At 35.6% G+C, this 16,075-nt stretch overlaps 2 long non-coding RNA genes, 12 other non-coding genes and 1 pseudogene across 20 annotated transcripts in view; all 15 read left to right on the top strand.

The window, feature by feature from the left end:
* Positions 1-15,520, top strand: part of LOC108304059 — a 25,128-nt gene extending 9,608 nt beyond the window's left edge. For 2 of the 7 annotated variants that reach the window (XR_005200160.1, XR_005200158.1), the window contains exons 3-9: positions 5,859-6,764; positions 8,256-8,389; positions 9,763-9,847; positions 10,672-10,755; positions 11,685-11,764; positions 12,982-13,702; positions 13,959-13,988. This is a non-coding gene — a long non-coding RNA (uncharacterized LOC108304059). Of the gene's footprint in view, positions 1-2,556; positions 2,616-3,549; positions 4,978-5,858; positions 6,765-8,255; positions 8,390-9,762; positions 9,848-10,671; positions 10,756-11,684; positions 11,765-12,981; positions 13,703-13,958; positions 13,989-15,158 lie in introns of those variants that run through there. The other 5 variants (XR_005200163.1, XR_005200162.1, XR_005200164.1 and 2 more) reach the window with 5 other exon arrangements.
* On the top strand, positions 2,000-2,071 carry LOC119471210. The gene has a single exon (XR_005200239.1). It is a non-coding gene; the product is annotated as a small nucleolar RNA SNORD113/SNORD114 family (small nucleolar RNA).
* On the top strand, positions 3,232-3,303 carry LOC119471204. Its single transcript, XR_005200235.1, has one exon. It is a non-coding gene; the product is annotated as a small nucleolar RNA SNORD113/SNORD114 family (small nucleolar RNA).
* LOC119471223 lies at positions 4,261-4,333 on the top strand. The gene has a single exon (XR_005200250.1). It is a non-coding gene; the product is annotated as a small nucleolar RNA SNORD113/SNORD114 family (small nucleolar RNA).
* LOC119471194 lies at positions 5,323-5,397 on the top strand. The gene has a single exon (XR_005200225.1). It is a non-coding gene; the product is annotated as a small nucleolar RNA SNORD113/SNORD114 family (small nucleolar RNA).
* LOC119471191 lies at positions 6,173-6,247 on the top strand. Its single transcript, XR_005200222.1, has one exon. It is a non-coding gene; the product is annotated as a small nucleolar RNA SNORD113/SNORD114 family (small nucleolar RNA).
* LOC119471189 lies at positions 7,095-7,169 on the top strand. Its single transcript, XR_005200220.1, has one exon. It is a non-coding gene; the product is annotated as a small nucleolar RNA SNORD113/SNORD114 family (small nucleolar RNA).
* On the top strand, positions 9,605-9,679 carry LOC119471215. The gene has a single exon (XR_005200242.1). It is a non-coding gene; the product is annotated as a small nucleolar RNA SNORD113/SNORD114 family (small nucleolar RNA).
* Positions 10,182-10,253, top strand: LOC119471192. The gene has a single exon (XR_005200223.1). It is a non-coding gene; the product is annotated as a small nucleolar RNA SNORD113/SNORD114 family (small nucleolar RNA).
* On the top strand, positions 11,143-11,217 carry LOC119471197. Its single transcript, XR_005200228.1, has one exon. It is a non-coding gene; the product is annotated as a small nucleolar RNA SNORD113/SNORD114 family (small nucleolar RNA).
* On the top strand, positions 12,357-12,431 carry LOC119471190. Its single transcript, XR_005200221.1, has one exon. It is a non-coding gene; the product is annotated as a small nucleolar RNA SNORD113/SNORD114 family (small nucleolar RNA).
* LOC119471187 lies at positions 13,371-13,442 on the top strand. Its single transcript, XR_005200218.1, has one exon. It is a non-coding gene; the product is annotated as a small nucleolar RNA SNORD113/SNORD114 family (small nucleolar RNA).
* LOC119471165 lies at positions 14,032-14,117 on the top strand (annotated as a pseudogene).
* Positions 14,943-15,019, top strand: LOC119471161. Its single transcript, XR_005200198.1, has one exon. It is a non-coding gene; the product is annotated as a small nucleolar RNA SNORD113/SNORD114 family (small nucleolar RNA).
* Positions 15,521-15,734: 214 nt separating the features above from the next.
* LOC108304065 overlaps positions 15,735-16,075 on the top strand; it is a 7,130-nt gene continuing 6,789 nt past the window's right edge. Inside the window, exon 1 of the long non-coding RNA XR_005200165.1 lies at positions 15,735-15,805. This is a non-coding gene — a long non-coding RNA (uncharacterized LOC108304065). The remainder of the gene's footprint in view (positions 15,806-16,075) is intronic.

Raw genomic sequence — 16,075 nt, 5'->3', positions numbered from 1 at the left:
AAAAAAAAAAAAAAAAATTTACTGTATTATTTACATAATATGTTAAGTCAAAGAAGTTGACTACGGCATACTATGTGATTGATATGAAATACAAGTTCTTTAATGGATATGGACAACACAGATTAATTAATGAAGGATATAGTTGTTGAATGAATTTACTCTGTAGACAGTTTTTTTGGATACTTAAGAATGTTCTATGGAATTTGTGACTCAGGTAAATTTATTTACTATAATTTATTGAAAAACTAATAAATCAACAAATATAGGAAAAGGATGTCAAATCCTAAACCAGCGGTGATGGCTGGCGGCATATTTAGTCGTAGATGATGAGTAAATAGATGCTGGAAAGTGAGATTAGTACCTAGAGAGAGACCTAGCCCGTGACTTCTGGTGGATGCAGTCCTGTAGAACGATTAAATACGTGTTAAGGTGATGTTCTTGGACTTTCATGGATATGAATTTTGATTGTATTGTTCCAAAACAATCAATGACAAAGTTTATACAATTCAATGAACATGAAAGGGTGAAGCAGTGTCCAATAATGAAAATGAGAGGTGAGGCCTGAAATACTATTAATATAATTTGAAAGTCCAAAGGCCAATGAGTAAATAAGTGGGGCCAAGGGTATCATCTCTTTGGCACAGAATCATAGATCAGTGGTCCCTAACCTCAGGGCTGTGGACCAGTATCCGTGCAAGGCGGGTTAGGAACCAGGCCTCACTGCAGGAGGCGAGCGGTGGCTGAGCAAGCATCACCACCTGAGCTCTGCCTCTTGTCAGATCAGTGGTGACATTAGATTCTCATAGGAGCAGAGCCTCTTGTGAACTGTGCATGCCAGGGATCTAGGTCACATGCTTCTTATGAGAATCTAATGCCTGATGATCTAAGGTAGAGCAGTTTCATCCCCAAACCACACCTCCCTGCCCTGGTCCGTAGGAAGATTGTCTTCTGCAAAACCCGTCCTGGGTGCTAAACATGTTGGGGACGATGGGTATAGACAATGAGAAGTAACAGTCAGTGTTATTGTTCTGTATCAGTGGCAAGTACCATTCTGTCCTATTTTTAGGAGAAGAGACAATAGCATCAATTCGTAACTATCTGTGTGACTGAAGAAATGAAAGCTGGAAAGCCATTACCAGTGGAGAGAACGTCTCCACCTTCTGATCACTGGTTCTCCTTTGCGTTCCTCAGGATGGAGGCTGTCAGCAGTAGGAGCATGGAGACCAGTGTGAGTAACAATCACATTTTGTGTCTCTGTTTGTGTGATTTATCTAAGGGCATTCATTATATAATGGCATATGAAATATAATCAAAGAGGGCCAAATGCACCCCAGTAATGAAGTTGGGATTGATGTAAATTACCTCCTTTGATATATAAAACATTGAGGCTTTCTGTATCAATCAAGTTTTATTTTCTGGGCTGGTTGCAAGTTTGACATTTTTCCTGTTGTTGAGACAGAGAGAAAAAAATACATGTTTATAATGAAAAATTAATAAGTAAATGAAATTTGGAAAGGAGGGATAAATGCAGATAAGGTCTTAAGTTTTTTCACCATGTGTTCTGCTTGGTAATCCTAGAATGGATACTCTTAAACTGATGTAAGCACGCTTCCATGGTCACAAGCCCTATGGTTGCCATGGGGCATTAGAAGTGTGGAGACCAATGTGAGTGATAATCAAAGTTGGCGTCTTTGTGTGGGTGGTTTGCGTAAGGGTATTCACTCACTATGTTATTGAAAAGAGTGAAATATAATCAAAGAAGACCAGCTGTGGCCCAGTGACAAAATTGATATGAAGCACTATATAAATTAATGGATACATGAAAAACTGGAGGTAATTAATAAAGGAGATACATTGATGTAAGATGACTTTATATACAGACTAGAAATATCAAGGCCATTCTTGGGTTTTGAGAATATAGGGCTTTAAAATTATTAGCGAACGAATTAACTAATCAATAGATAATGCGGAAGGGAGTGGGGAAAAAGAGGACCGATCCTGGATCGATGATGGCCACTGGTGGCATATGAGCCTTAGATGATGAACATGTCTCTGAAGCTCCGAGGTCTGTTAGAGAAGAGGCATGGTCCATTCTCCCTGCCTCTAATGATGCTATAGAAATATTTCAGAAATATTTTGCTTTGTGATATTTTCATTCTATTTTTATAATTGGATCAATGTAAGAATCAATAAACAAATACATAAGTAAAGATAAAATGGGTGAAGCAGTGTTCCAGTATTTCAGGATATATTATTAATATGTATTGAAAACAGTGAAGTCCAGAGAGAGATAAATGGTGCATGCCTGTTACCTCTTTGGCCAATGATGACATAGATAGTATAATTATAAATAACGTTTGGTTTTTTGGTTAGTGGCAAGTTCAAAATTGTCCATCTTCTTAAGAGAAAATGAAATAAATGCAGTCCAAATAATTACGGCCTAAATGACTCACTAAATGAAAGGTGAAAGGCAAAGATCAATGGTGATAATGTCTCAAATTTGTTGTTATCTTCTCTGCTCTGTTCTCCTCAAAATGGACATGCTTGTACTGTTTTAAGAATTCTCCCATGGTCCTCTGTTTGCACTGTGCTTAGGAAGGGGCGTGCAGACCCATGTGAGTAATGGCCAAAGCTCTTGTTGTGGTGCTTTGTTGAAGACTATGTCATGTATTATAAAATAGTTTTTAATAGGCCAGGTGCGGTGGCTCACGCCTGTAATCCAAGCACTTTGGGAGGCTGAGGCGGGTGAATCACCTGAGGTCAGGAGTTTGAGACCAGCCTGGCCAACATGGTGAAACCCTGTCTCTACTAAAAACACAAAAATCAGCTGGGTATGGGGGTGGGTGCCTGTAATCCCGGCTACTTGGGAGGTTGAGGCAGGAGAATCACTTGAACTCGGGAGGTGAAGCTTGCAGTGAGCCAAGATTGCACTACTGCCCTCAAGCCTGCACAACAGAATGAGACTCCATCTAAAAAAACAAGCGTATAATACGAAGATGGCCAATGTTTTCCCTATGACAGATATGAGAGTTATATAAAGTATTATATTGGTAATGCATAGATGAGGGCAATTAATCAAACAGACATATCAGTGTTAGAATGATTCTAGATACAGAGATGGAATATCCAGGTTATTGTTGGGTTTTATTTTGAATCATAGGAACTTACTAGTAAGTTAACGAGTCAGTCAACAGACAAGAAAGAGTGAGTGAAGACAGAGATGATCCATCCTAGGCTGATGATGACTGCCGGTGGCATATGAGTCTTATATGTTGAATATGTGTCTGGAGCTCTGAGGTCCATCACAAAAGAAATTGAGCTCATTCTGTATGTTTGAAATGATCCTATATATATAGATGTCAGAAATACAGAATTTATTTGTTTTTGATCTTTGTGTTTACTTATTTTCATTATATTTTTATAGTTGCTCAATGTGAGAGCCTGTATATAATATATATATTATATATAAAAAGATAAATAATGTTAATAATTTTCTGATTATAAAAATCTAGTGAGCAAGAAGCATTTCATATGTATTGAAAACATGAAGTCCAAAGAGCAATAAATGGCACATGCCTGTCACCTCTTTGACCAATGATAATATAGCCACTATAATTATAGACAATGTTCAAATTCTTGGCCAGTAGCAAGATTGAAATTGTTCATTTTCTTAACAAAGAATGACATTACTATGATTAATGAAATTTTCTTAACAGAAAATGAAATTAATATGAAATCCAAATAATGATTGCATAAGTGACTAGCTAATTATAGGTGAAAAGCAAGGATCAATGGTGACAATGTCTCAAATTTGTTATCATCTTCTCTGCTCTGTACTCATCAGAATGGATGTCCTTGTTCATATTTGAGGATCAGAACATCCTCCAAGGTCATGTACTCTGTTTGCACCCTGCTTAGGAAGGAGCATGCAGACCAATGTGAGTAATGGTCAAAGTCCTTACTTTGGTTTCGGTGGTTTGTTTAAGACTACTCAATGTATTATTTAAAAGTGTGAAATACACTTGAAGATGGCCAATGCTATCCCAATTATATGGGAGTGACATGAAATATTATATTGATGATGCGTATATATAAAACAGGATAATGAAACACACCTAATGTTTCAGCGATTCTACATACTGATATGGAATATCAGAAGTGTTATTGGATTTTGTGAATCATGAGCCTTGAAAGTTACTAATGAATAAATGACTTAATCAATAGACAAGGTAGAAATGAACAGCAAAATAGAGATCAGCCCTGATCAATGATGACTACTTGGTGGCGTATGAGCCAGATACAACAAATACGTGTCTGAAACTCCGAGGTCCATCACAAATGAAATCTGGCCCATTCCTTCTGATTCAAATGATCCTGTGAATACACAATATGTTTGCTTTTGGTCTTTGGGTTTGTTCACTTCATTCTATTATTACAATTGGATAAATGAAATAATTTTTACGTATACATGCACGTATATGAAGGGGATGAAGTATTGTCCAATGATAAAATAAGTGGTGAGGCAAGATGTGTTATTATTATATTAAAGCTTTTATATATTAAATAGAAAGTAATATTAATTAATATATAATATTTAATGTAATATTTAACATGTTAAATATAATAATATGTTAAAATATTATATTAAAGCATTGACGTCTCAAGAGAAATAAACGTTACACCACTGTAACTTGTTTGACCAAGGATGATACATTTGGTATTTATACATAAAAGTCAACATCTGGGTCAAGGAAAGTTGCAAGGTATTCATTTTCTTAAGAGAAAATAAAATAAGTATCCTTCAAATAATGATTTCTCAAATGTTTTCCTCAAGGGAAGATGACAAACACAGATCAAGGAGGACTGTCTCATCTGTTTGTGCTCTGCTCTGCGAGCTTCGGGATGGATGTTTGCCCGCTGATCCCATGGTTACAAGCTCTGTGGCTGCATCTATGCGTTCGGAGCATGAAGACCAATGTGAGTCATTGTCAATGCTCCTTCTTGTTTTGAAGGAGCATCGACTATTTGCTATATTATTTGCATTGTTATTTGCTATATTATAAGAAGTATTAAACACAACTAAAGAAGGTAAAGAATGCAATATTTAAACATTAGATTAAAAACTTTACGTTAATTAATGTGTATGTGAAACATTGAGCTCAGTTAATGAAAGACATTTAGTTTTTGTGGAAATGATTATATGGATGAATGTTAGGGACATTCAAGAATCTCATTCTTTTTTTGAAGACTTATATGTATTTCCTTGTTGGTGGATTAGTCAACAAACAAATTTAGATGGTAATAGAGAAAGACGGCTGATCCTGGACCAGTGATGGCAAGTGGTGGCATATGAGTCATGCACAGTGAATGTCATGTGCCTGGAACTCTGAGGTCCAATACAATGGGACCTCGTCCATTCCCCCTTATAAACAGATGTCAAGATACAGGATATAGAAGGATCTTCTTCATGATCTTCCTGCTCATGAATTAAAAATATATTGTTGTAAAAGAGTCAAGGGCAGGATGAATAAATAAATGTATAAATGAAGAAGATAAGGAGGTGAAGCATTGTTTATTTTTAAAATATATATTATGTAAAATTAATTTTAATTTAAATCGGAATGGATAATATATGCATGGATGAAAGGTATTATGTCTTGGACCAAAAATGACATAGATTGTGATAGGTTATAGCTACTACTTTCAATTACTTACAACCTTAAATTCTATTTTATTAATAACCATTACCATTGGTTAATAGAAGCCAAAGTGACAATGTAAATGAATGGTGACATGTATGGATTGATGGAAAGAATGTCTCAGTATTTTTGTCATCTTCTCTGCTTTGGACTCTTTAGAATGGATGCACTGAGCTGATTATGAATTTAGCCCTGATCAAGACCTGTGTTGTTGTCCTTACATGAAAGATTTCAATGTGAGTAATAGTCAAGTTCTTGTGTGGTTTGGGTGGTTTGTTTAAGGGTATTTACTGTGTTATTGAAAATAAAAAAAATAATCAACTAATATATATACATGTGTGTGTTTGCATATATAATGAATATCAATATATACTTCAATTAGTGAACCATGAATTTTTATAACGATTCCACATGAATTACTGAATTAAGCAGCAAATACTGTAGATTTGGATGAAAAGAAAGTGGGCCCTGCCTGGACCAATGATGACGAATACCGGCGTATGAGTCTTGGATGATGAATAATACGTGTCTGGAACTCTGAGGTCCAATGCAAAAGAAAGCCAGTCCTTTCTGCTCATGATTTTCCTTCTATTATTGTAATTGGATCAATACAAGAATCAATGAACAAATATATAACTAAATAAAGATGACTCATGTGAACCATTGTCCAATTATAAAAATAGATGACGTGGCAAGAAATAGTATTATTATATGCTGGAAACTCTGCAGTCTAAAGAGAAATAAATGGTACAGGATTGTTAAATCTTTGGCTAAATACGATGTGGACAGTAATAGATAAATATCTGTATTCATTTTCTGGGTCAGTGGCAAGATTGACGTCGTTAGCCTGCATAGGAGAAAAATAAGCATTATTACAAATTACTAATTGTATATGACTAACGGAAAGAGGAGTTGAAGGCCAGTGGAAAGAATGTTACAACCTTTTAAAAATCAACTATTCTGCTCAGTAATCCTCAGAATGAACGCACTTGAGTTGATTCAAGCACTCTGCCATGGCCATGAGCTCTGTGGTCGCATCTGTGTGTCAGGAGCATGCAGACCAATGTGAGTAGCAGCCCGTGTTCTTACACCAAATCGAGCGGTTTTTAGAATGGTATTTGCTGTATTATTTTAAAGTATTAAATATAATCAAATAAGGGAAATCTGTCCATGTTAAATATCAGATTGGTGTGAAGCATTATACTAAGTAACACATCTATGCAACAGCTCAGTTAATGAAAGAAATTCAGTCTCTGTGGAAAGGATTATATATATGGATGTTAGGGATATTAAGAATCTAATTCTTATTTTTCTTTCTAGATTTCTGTGTATTTCTTTGTTCATACATTAATGAATAAACAAATTAAGATAGGAATGGAGAAAGAGGGCTGATCCTGGACCAATGATGACTACCGGTGGCGTATGAGTCATGCACAGTGAATACCCTGTGTTTAGAACTCTGAGGTCCAACACAAATGGGATCCAGTCTGTTCCTCCTTTGTGAAGGGATCTAATAGACAGATATCAGGATATGCAAGGTTCTTTTTCAGTATATTTATGTTAGTATTTGAAAAATATTATTGTAAAAGAATCAAGGGCAGGATAAATAAATGAATGTATAAATGAATAGAAGAGAGTGAAGCATTTTCTTGTTGCTAAAATACGTAACAAAGAAAATGGATTAGGCTGGGCGCGGTGGCTCACGCTTGTAATCCCAGCGCTTTGGGAAGCTGTGATGGGAGGATAACGAGGTCAGGAGTTCGAGACCAGCCTGACCAATATGGCGAAACCCCATCTCTACTAAAAAATACAAAAATTAGCCAGGCATGGTGGCACACACCTGTAGTCCCAGCTACACAGGAGGCTGAGGTAGGAGAATCGTTGGAACCCGGGGTTGCAGTGAGCTGAGATCATGCCACTGCACTCTAGCCTGGACGACAGAGGGAGACTCTGCCTCAACAACAACACAACAACCACAAAACCCCGAAAACGGATTATTAGTATAAGTTAGAACGGATAATACATAGAACAAATTTATTATGTCTTGGGCTAAAGATGACATCAACTGTGACGGATAATAATTATTCTTAGTCAGTTACAAGTTTGAAGTTCATTTTATTAAGAGAAAAACAAAGAAATATTTCCATAAATTATTATTATTATTTTGAGATGGAGTTTCTCTCTTGTTGCCCAGGTTGGAGTGCAGTGGCACAATCTTGGGTCACTGTATCCTCCGCCTCCTGAGTTCAAGTGATTCTCCTGTCTTAGCCTCCCAAGTGGCTGGGATTACAGGCACCTGCCACCGCGCCCAGCTAATTTTTGTATTTTTAGTAGAGGCGGGGTTTCACCACATTGGCCAGGCTGATCTCAAACTCCTGACCTCAGGTGATCTACCCACCTTGACCTCCCAAAGTGCTGGGATTACAGGTGTGAGCCCCTGCGCCCAGCCCCATAAATTATTAAAAGCCAAAAAGATGGTACAAACAGGTGGTGGCATATATCAGTCAGTGGAGAGAATTTCTCATTTTTTGATTGTCTCCCCTGCTTTGTATAAAGATGGAGCAGCATAGATGCACCAAGTGGACTTGGCGCTCTGCTAGGATGGAAACCTGTATTGCTGTTGTGTCTGGAAAGCAACTAACGTGGGTAATAGCCAGAAGTTTTGTCTTCCTTTGGGTACTTGATTAAAGGTATTCACAGTATTATTAAAAAATACAAATTATTGAAAATTTAACCATGGCCTGATGGCGAACATATTTGTTAATCAATAATGTGCCACATAGAGGTGGATTAATGAAAGCGACATTGTCAACTTGGAAAAGGATTCTCTAGACAGGTGTTTGTTATGTCAGGCATCGTGTTTGTAGATTTTGGTGAATCATGTTCTTATTTTACTCATAGAAATTGATTAACGATTCATTCAAAACAAAAGTAGAAATTATGAAAATTGAGACCAGTGACAGCATGAGCCACATACGATGAGTAAAACATGTCTGGACTTCGATGTTCAACACAAAAGACATGTCATCCATGTTCTTGAGATAAGGTGCTGTCTAGGACCATATTGGGACTATCCAAAGATCTTGGGCTTGATCTTTGTGTTCATATACTTTGATTCTATTATTATAATTGGATCAATGAAAGAACCAATCAATAAGTAAATTAATGAAGTATTGTTCAAATTAAAAATATGTGGTGAGCAAAGAAACACTACTAATGTATTAGAAAAATGCTCAACTTCAATTTGAAATAACTTTCACATGACCCTTACCTCCTTAGCTCAGAATGGTGTAAGTTACAGACAGTATTCATGTTCTGGATAGATGGCAATTTTGAATTTGATTATTCTCTTAAGAGAAAATACTCCAAATTTATGATTACTTAAATGACTAAAGGTAAAAAGCAAGAATCAATGGAGAGAATGTCTCAGATGTCTCTTCTCCTTCTTCTTTTTAAAATCTTCTGTTCTGTCCTGTTTTTCTCACATTGGACCCATCTGAGCTGATTTAAGAATTCTCCCCGTGGTTCTGACTGTATGGTTGAATCTCTATTAAGAGCCTGGAGACCAATGTGAGTAAGAGTCAAAATTTTTGTCATGGGTTGTGTGGTTTGTTTAAGGAAGTTCACTGTATTATTAAAAAGTGTGAAATATAATCACAAAAGGCCTAATGGAAACATCATCATTTGGGGTTAACATGAATCATTACACTGATTAATGCATATAGGAAAAATCGAGCTAAATAATAAAAGTTATATACTGATGTGTGAATAAGGATGGATACCTAACAAATAGGTAGGCTTTTGTTGGAGGTTTGTGAATCGTAGGCTTTAAAAAATATTATCGGTGAATTTATGAATTAATCAATAAACAATGTGGTGAAGAATGGAAAGAAAGCGGGGCTTCCTGGACCAGTGATGACAGCCGCCGGCATGTAAGCATTAGGTGATGGATAATACGTATCTGGAGCTCTGAGGTCCAACGCACAAAACACCTCAATAAGCAAGGGTCAGTGGAGGAATATCTAATTTTAAAAAATCATCTTCCCTTTTTTGTACTCTTCAGAGTGCTAATCTCAAGGTGATTTATGCCTTCTTCCATGGCCACCAGCCCTGTGGTTGTACCTCTGTATCAGAGCTTAGAGATCAACGTGCGTAATAGTCAAAGTTCTTGCTGTGGTTTAGGTGGTTTCAGATATTCACTGCATTGCCAAAAATTGTGAAATATAATCACGTAAGGCCCACTGTTAGAAATGACAAATATGAAATTAATGTGAAACATTATATTGATTAATACATGTGTGAAAATCTGAGAATAATTAATGCAGAAGATACATTGAGATAAGATGATTGTATATACAGATTAAGAACATCGAGGCTGTTCTTGGGGTTTTGTGAATCATAGGGTTTTAATTTACTGTTAGTGAACTAATGATTAAATCAACAGACAATATAGAAAAGAATGGAGAAAAGGAGGCCCAATCCTGGATCGATGATGACCACTGGTGGCGCATGAATCATACATGATGAATGTGTGTCTGGAACTCTGAGGTCCTTCACAAAAGAAATTGGGTCTCTTTGTTCATGCATTGTTATGTTATTATTATGATTGGGTCAATGAAACAATCAATAAACAATACATAAATAAAGGTAAAATGGGGAAAACATTGTCTATAAAAATTTGTAGTGAGACAAGGAAATTTGTTAATATATCTAGAAAACACTGAAATCCAAAGAGAGGTAACTGGTGCATAGCCGTTTATTTTGGCAAAGGATGACATGGACTGTATTAATTAGATAATGTCTTTGTTCTGGATCAGTGGCAGGTTCAAAATTATTCATTTCAAGAGAAAAGGAAATAAATATACTCCAAGTAATATTATCTGAATTAATGACTAAATGGAAGATGCTAAGCAAGGATCAATGGAGGAATGTCTCATTTTTTAATCATCTTTTTTTGCTCCATACTCCTCAGAATAGCTGCTTTTGAGGTGATTCGATCTCATCCCTGCTCACCAGCATCTTGGCTGCATCTCTGTGTTAGAGTGTGAAGACCAATGTGAGTAATAGTCAATGCTCTTGTCTTTGTTGGTGTAGATTTTTTACACAAAGGTATTTCCTATATTATTAAAATGTACTAAACGTAACCAAAGAGGCCCAAACATGCCAATTTTACTATCAGATTGATAGACTTATTATAGCGATTGGTCAATATATGGACTATCAGATTGATAGACGTATTATAATGATTGGTCACTATATGGACCAAAGAAGGTCATCACCACAGAAGACAGTAACGAAGAGATTTAGTCTATGGAAATGAATCTGTAGATGAATGTCAGGAATCTTTATGAATATCATTCTTATATTTTCTGACTGATGTGTATTTCTTATTAATGAATTAATAAATAGATAAATTTGTATTAGTGTGAAATCAAAGAGATCTTGGACCAATGATGATGACTGGTGGTGTATGAGTCATGCCCAGTGAATAGCACGTGCCTGGAACTCTGAGGTCCAACACAAATGGGATCTAATCTGTTCCCCATTTTGAAGGGAACTCATGCACAGATGTCAGAATCTATGAGGGTTGTGTTCTTCATATTTGTGTTCATGAATTTAAAAACATTATTGTAAATGAATCAAGGGCAGAATAAATAAACATGTAAAAATAGGAATGAAGACGGTGAAGCATTGTTTATTACTAAACTTCATAGTAAGGAAAATGAATATTAATAGAAATGGAATGGGTAATAAATGGATCAAGGATTTTATGTCTTGGACTACCAATGACATAGACTGTAACAGGGGATAGGTCTTGCTCTCATTCATTTCCAAGTTTTAAAGTTTATTAAGTGAAAAATACATAAATATTCCATAAATTAATAAAGGCCTAAAAGGCAGTGTCGACAAATGCCAGATGACGTGAATCAATGGAGAGAACATGTCAGCGTTTTTAAATCCTCTTCTGTGCTTTCTACTCTTCAGAATGGATACAGCGAGCTGTTTCAAGCATTCTGTTGGGATCAAAATTTTTGTGCTGGCTCTGTGTTTGGAAAGACACCAAGGTAAATTTAGTCAAAGTTCTTATCTTGGTTTCAGTAATTTGTTTGAGGATATTCTTGGTATTATTATAAAATGTATTAAATTGTTCAGTTAGAGAGGAGAAATAAGTTCAGAGAAATATTATACAACATGGTGACTATAGGTAATGTTATCTATCATATTCTTGAAAAATGCTAGAGAGTAAATGTTAAGTGTTCTCACCACAAAATGATCACTCTGAGATGTAATACATATGTCAATTAGATAGATTTAGTTATTCCACAATGTATGTATATTTCAGAACATCACGTTGTGCATGGTAAATAAATATAATTTTCTCTGTCAATCAAAAAATTAAGAAGTATTAAATGAATACAAAGTTAACCCCGGCTCAGTGATGAGCGTGACATGAAACAGTATGTTGTTTAATTTATCCTGTGCAACATTGTGGCCAATTAATGAAAGGGATCTAGTCTATGTTGAAAATGACTCTGTAGATGTTATAGATATTCAAAGACCTTGTTGTTGGCTTTGTCTGAACCATGTGTTAATGTCAATAATGATCATTTAGTTGATAAAAATGTAGAAACACATGAAGGAGAGGAGACACAGTCATGGACCAATGATGACAAATGGTGGCATTGGAGTTATGGACGATGAATAATATGTGTCTGAAACTCTGAGGTCCAACACAACACATAGTTATTCTACTCCCTCTGTTGAAATTGACTTACAGAGAAATATCAGGAATATATAGATGATATCCATGTATTGATTCCATAGATTATTTATTACTATCAATGGATCAATAATAGATTCATTAAACTAATACAAATTAATGTATAAAGGAAAAGAGAGTCAAGCATTGTCCAACTATGAACATATGTGTGGAGGCAAGAAATATTATTAATCAAAATTTAAAGCACTTGCATTCATTTACAAATAATAAAAGATGTTACTACTTTTGGTAAGAATCATACAGAAATTGATAGGTAAGAGTTGATTTTATTGTTCTGGATTATTCTCATGATAGATGTATTTCTTTGCATAAGATACACACACACACACACACACACACACACACACACATATGGATATATGTATATATACACACACACAGAGCAAACAAATAATAGATACCTAAGTGACCTAGTAAATGAAATGCAGAAAGCAGGAATCAAGAATCAATGGTGATAATGTCTTAATATTTTTTATCGTTTGCTCTGCTTCATACTCTTAGAATGGATACTATCATGGCCACAAGTTCTGTGGTTGCCTCTCTGTATTAAGAGCACGGAGACTAAAGTGAGTAATGCCTGAAATTATTTTCTTGGTTTCAGTATTTCTTTTATCTTAAGATTATTCACTATATTATTAAAAAGCATAAAATGTAATGAATATGATTATAACAGTGATAAATATGGGATGTCTGAAACATTGTATCGATTAATGCATATATGAAAAATAAGAGAATGAAACTGATATGTTGATATGAGAATAATTCTATGTACCAATTTGGGATATAAGGACTCTTCTTGAGTTTTTGTGAATAATAACATTATCATTTTATGATTTAATGAATTAATCAATAACCAAATGTAGGTGACAATAGAGCAGAAGGGCCAGTCCTGGATCAATGATGACTACTGGTGGCGTATGAGTCATAGACGATGAATACGTGTCTGGAACTCTGAGGTCCCGTGTGAAAGAGATGTAATTCATTTACTCTGGTTGGATGGCCCTGCAGGCAGTTACCGGGAATATACGAGGATCTTGGTTTTGGTCTTTGTGCTCATGCCTTTTCATTCTGTGCAGAGAATGCCTCAATTTAAAAAAAAATCTTTTTACCCTTTTCTCTGATTTATATTTCTCAGAATGGACCCACTCAAGCTGACTTAAGAATTCCTCCTTGGTCACAAGATTTTTCGTTGCATGTCTGCATTAGGAGCCTAGAGAACAATGTGAGTAATAGCTAAAGTTCTTGCCTTGCTTTGCATGGTTTCTTTATGGGCAGTCACTGTATTATTAAAAAGCGTGAAATATAATCAAAGAGGGTGAGCTGTAGCTCAGTGATAAGCACAGGATTACTCAGAGGTGTTATATTGTTCAGTGCATACATGAAATACTGTAATTGTTATTACCATAAGAGATATTGAAGTGAGAAGGATTCTAAGTACATGTTTGGGATAGAAATCTTTGTATTTTTGTGAATCACAGAGTTTTAAAATTATAATTACTAAATTGATGAATAAATAACTTGGAAATGAATTGGGGAAAAGTGGGCCCTTCCTGGATTAATGATGAAAATTGCCTGTGTATGAGTCTTGGATAATGAATTATTTGTGTGTGGAACTCTTTCTTTTCATGCACGTTCATTCTGTTATTGTAATTGGATTGATAAAAAGAATCAATGAACAAATATAAAAGTAAATTGAGATAAAATAGATGAAACATTGTCCAAATATAAAAATATGTGGCAAGGCAGGAAATACTAACACTGTATGTTGAAAACATGAAATTCAATGAGAAATTAATGGTATGTGACTTTTACCTCTTTGGTTAATGATGACACAGGCAGTTTAAATTACAGACAATGTTCATGCTCTGAGTCTGTGGCAAATTTGAAGTTGTTCATTTGTAGAGAAAATGTAATATCCTCCCGATTAATGATTGCCCTAATTACTGGTTAAATGTTAGACACGGAGCAGGGAACAATGGCCATAAGGTCTCAAATTTTTTGTCAGTAGTCCTACTTTGTGCACCTCAGAGTGGTCTCACCTGAGTTGTCTCAAGCACCCCTTCATGCCCTTGGGCCGTGTGGTTGCAACTGTGTGTTAGGAGCTTGGAGGCCATTATGAGTAATAGTCAACGTTCTTGGCTTGAGTGCTTTTTTAAAGGACAATTACTATAGTATTAAAAATCATACAATATATTAAAGAAGGCCAACTGCAGCCCAGTGACAAACATGAAATTGGTATGAAGTAGTCTACTGATGAATTCATTCAGTGAATTCATTTAAGAAAACTGAGGATATTTAGTAAAGGAGTGACATTGATCTGAGAGTGATTCTGTACACGTATTAGGGATATCAAGGCTTTTTTCAGGTTTTGTACATTGTAGCACTTTAAACATATCATTAGTAAATTACTGAATTAATCAATAAACAATGTAGAAATGAATGAAGAAAAGATGAGCCATTCCTGGACTAATGATGATGACTGGTGGTGTAAGAGTCAAAGGTGATGAATAATAAGTGTCCTTGTTAGGGGCAAGTTCAGAGTTGTTTGTTTTAAGAGACTATGAAATAAATATATTCCAGATAATGATGATTTAAGTGACTAAATGAGAGATGAAAAACAAGGGTCATTGGAGAAATGCTTGAATTTTAAAATCATCTGTTCTGTTGCTGCTCCTTAGATTGGACCCACTCCAGCTGGCGGAAGCATCCTTCCCCGGCCTGCGCTCTGTGGCTGCCCCTGTGTGAGGGGAATGCAGACCACTGTGAGTGTGCAGACCACTTCCTCTCTTTACAAGCTCCGCTAAGTCGGTGTCAGTGATATACAAGAATCTTTGTGGTCATGCATTCTTAAAAGTTGTAAGGAATCACTGATAGAGTAGATAAATACATAATGAATATACATCAAGGTGGTAAAGCATGCTCATTGTTAAAATATACAGGAGGGAAAAATACTATTAATTTAAATTGGAATGAATACATTGGAACAAGTGTGTTTTGTCTTAGACTAATGGTGATCACAGAAAGTGACAAGTAACCGTTTTTTATCTGATTAACTTGTGTATTTCATGTTTGATTTATTAAGAGAAAAAGAAATAAATATTCATATAAATTTATAAATGCCTGAATGACTCTATAAAAGGATGGAGGAATCATGGGTCAATGAAGAGAATATGTAATCATCTCCTGTGCTCTGATTGGCTTATTCTTCCATGGTCACAAACTCCTGTGCCCTGATTGGCTTATTCTTCCATGGTGTTAGGAGCAGAGAGATCAGCATCAGCAATGGTAAAAATTACTGTACCTTGGTTTGAGTGAGTCAAAGGAGGTCAGTCATGCTGATGTTTTATTTCAGATTGATATGAAGTATTACGTTGATTAATGCCTATGTAAAAAACTTAATTCATTTAGAGAAAGGGATTTAGGATGTTTGTGATAGTATAGATGAATGCGAGTGATATTGAAGAGCTTTTTTTGTGCTTTATGTGTATGTCTTATTAATGAATTACTCAGTAAACAAGTGTAGATAAGAATGAAGAAAAAGAGGCCAGGCGCGGTGGCTCAAGCCTGTAATCCCAGCACTTTGGGAGGCCGAGGC

The sequence above is a fragment of the Cebus imitator genome, unplaced genomic scaffold, assembly GCF_001604975.1.
Source record: "Cebus imitator isolate Cc_AM_T3 unplaced genomic scaffold, Cebus_imitator-1.0 Scaffold52, whole genome shotgun sequence".
Taxonomy (NCBI): domain Eukaryota; kingdom Metazoa; phylum Chordata; class Mammalia; order Primates; family Cebidae; genus Cebus; species Cebus imitator.
The sequence above is the reverse complement of the archived record's forward strand: the minus strand, read 5'-3'. Positions and strand labels throughout refer to the sequence as shown.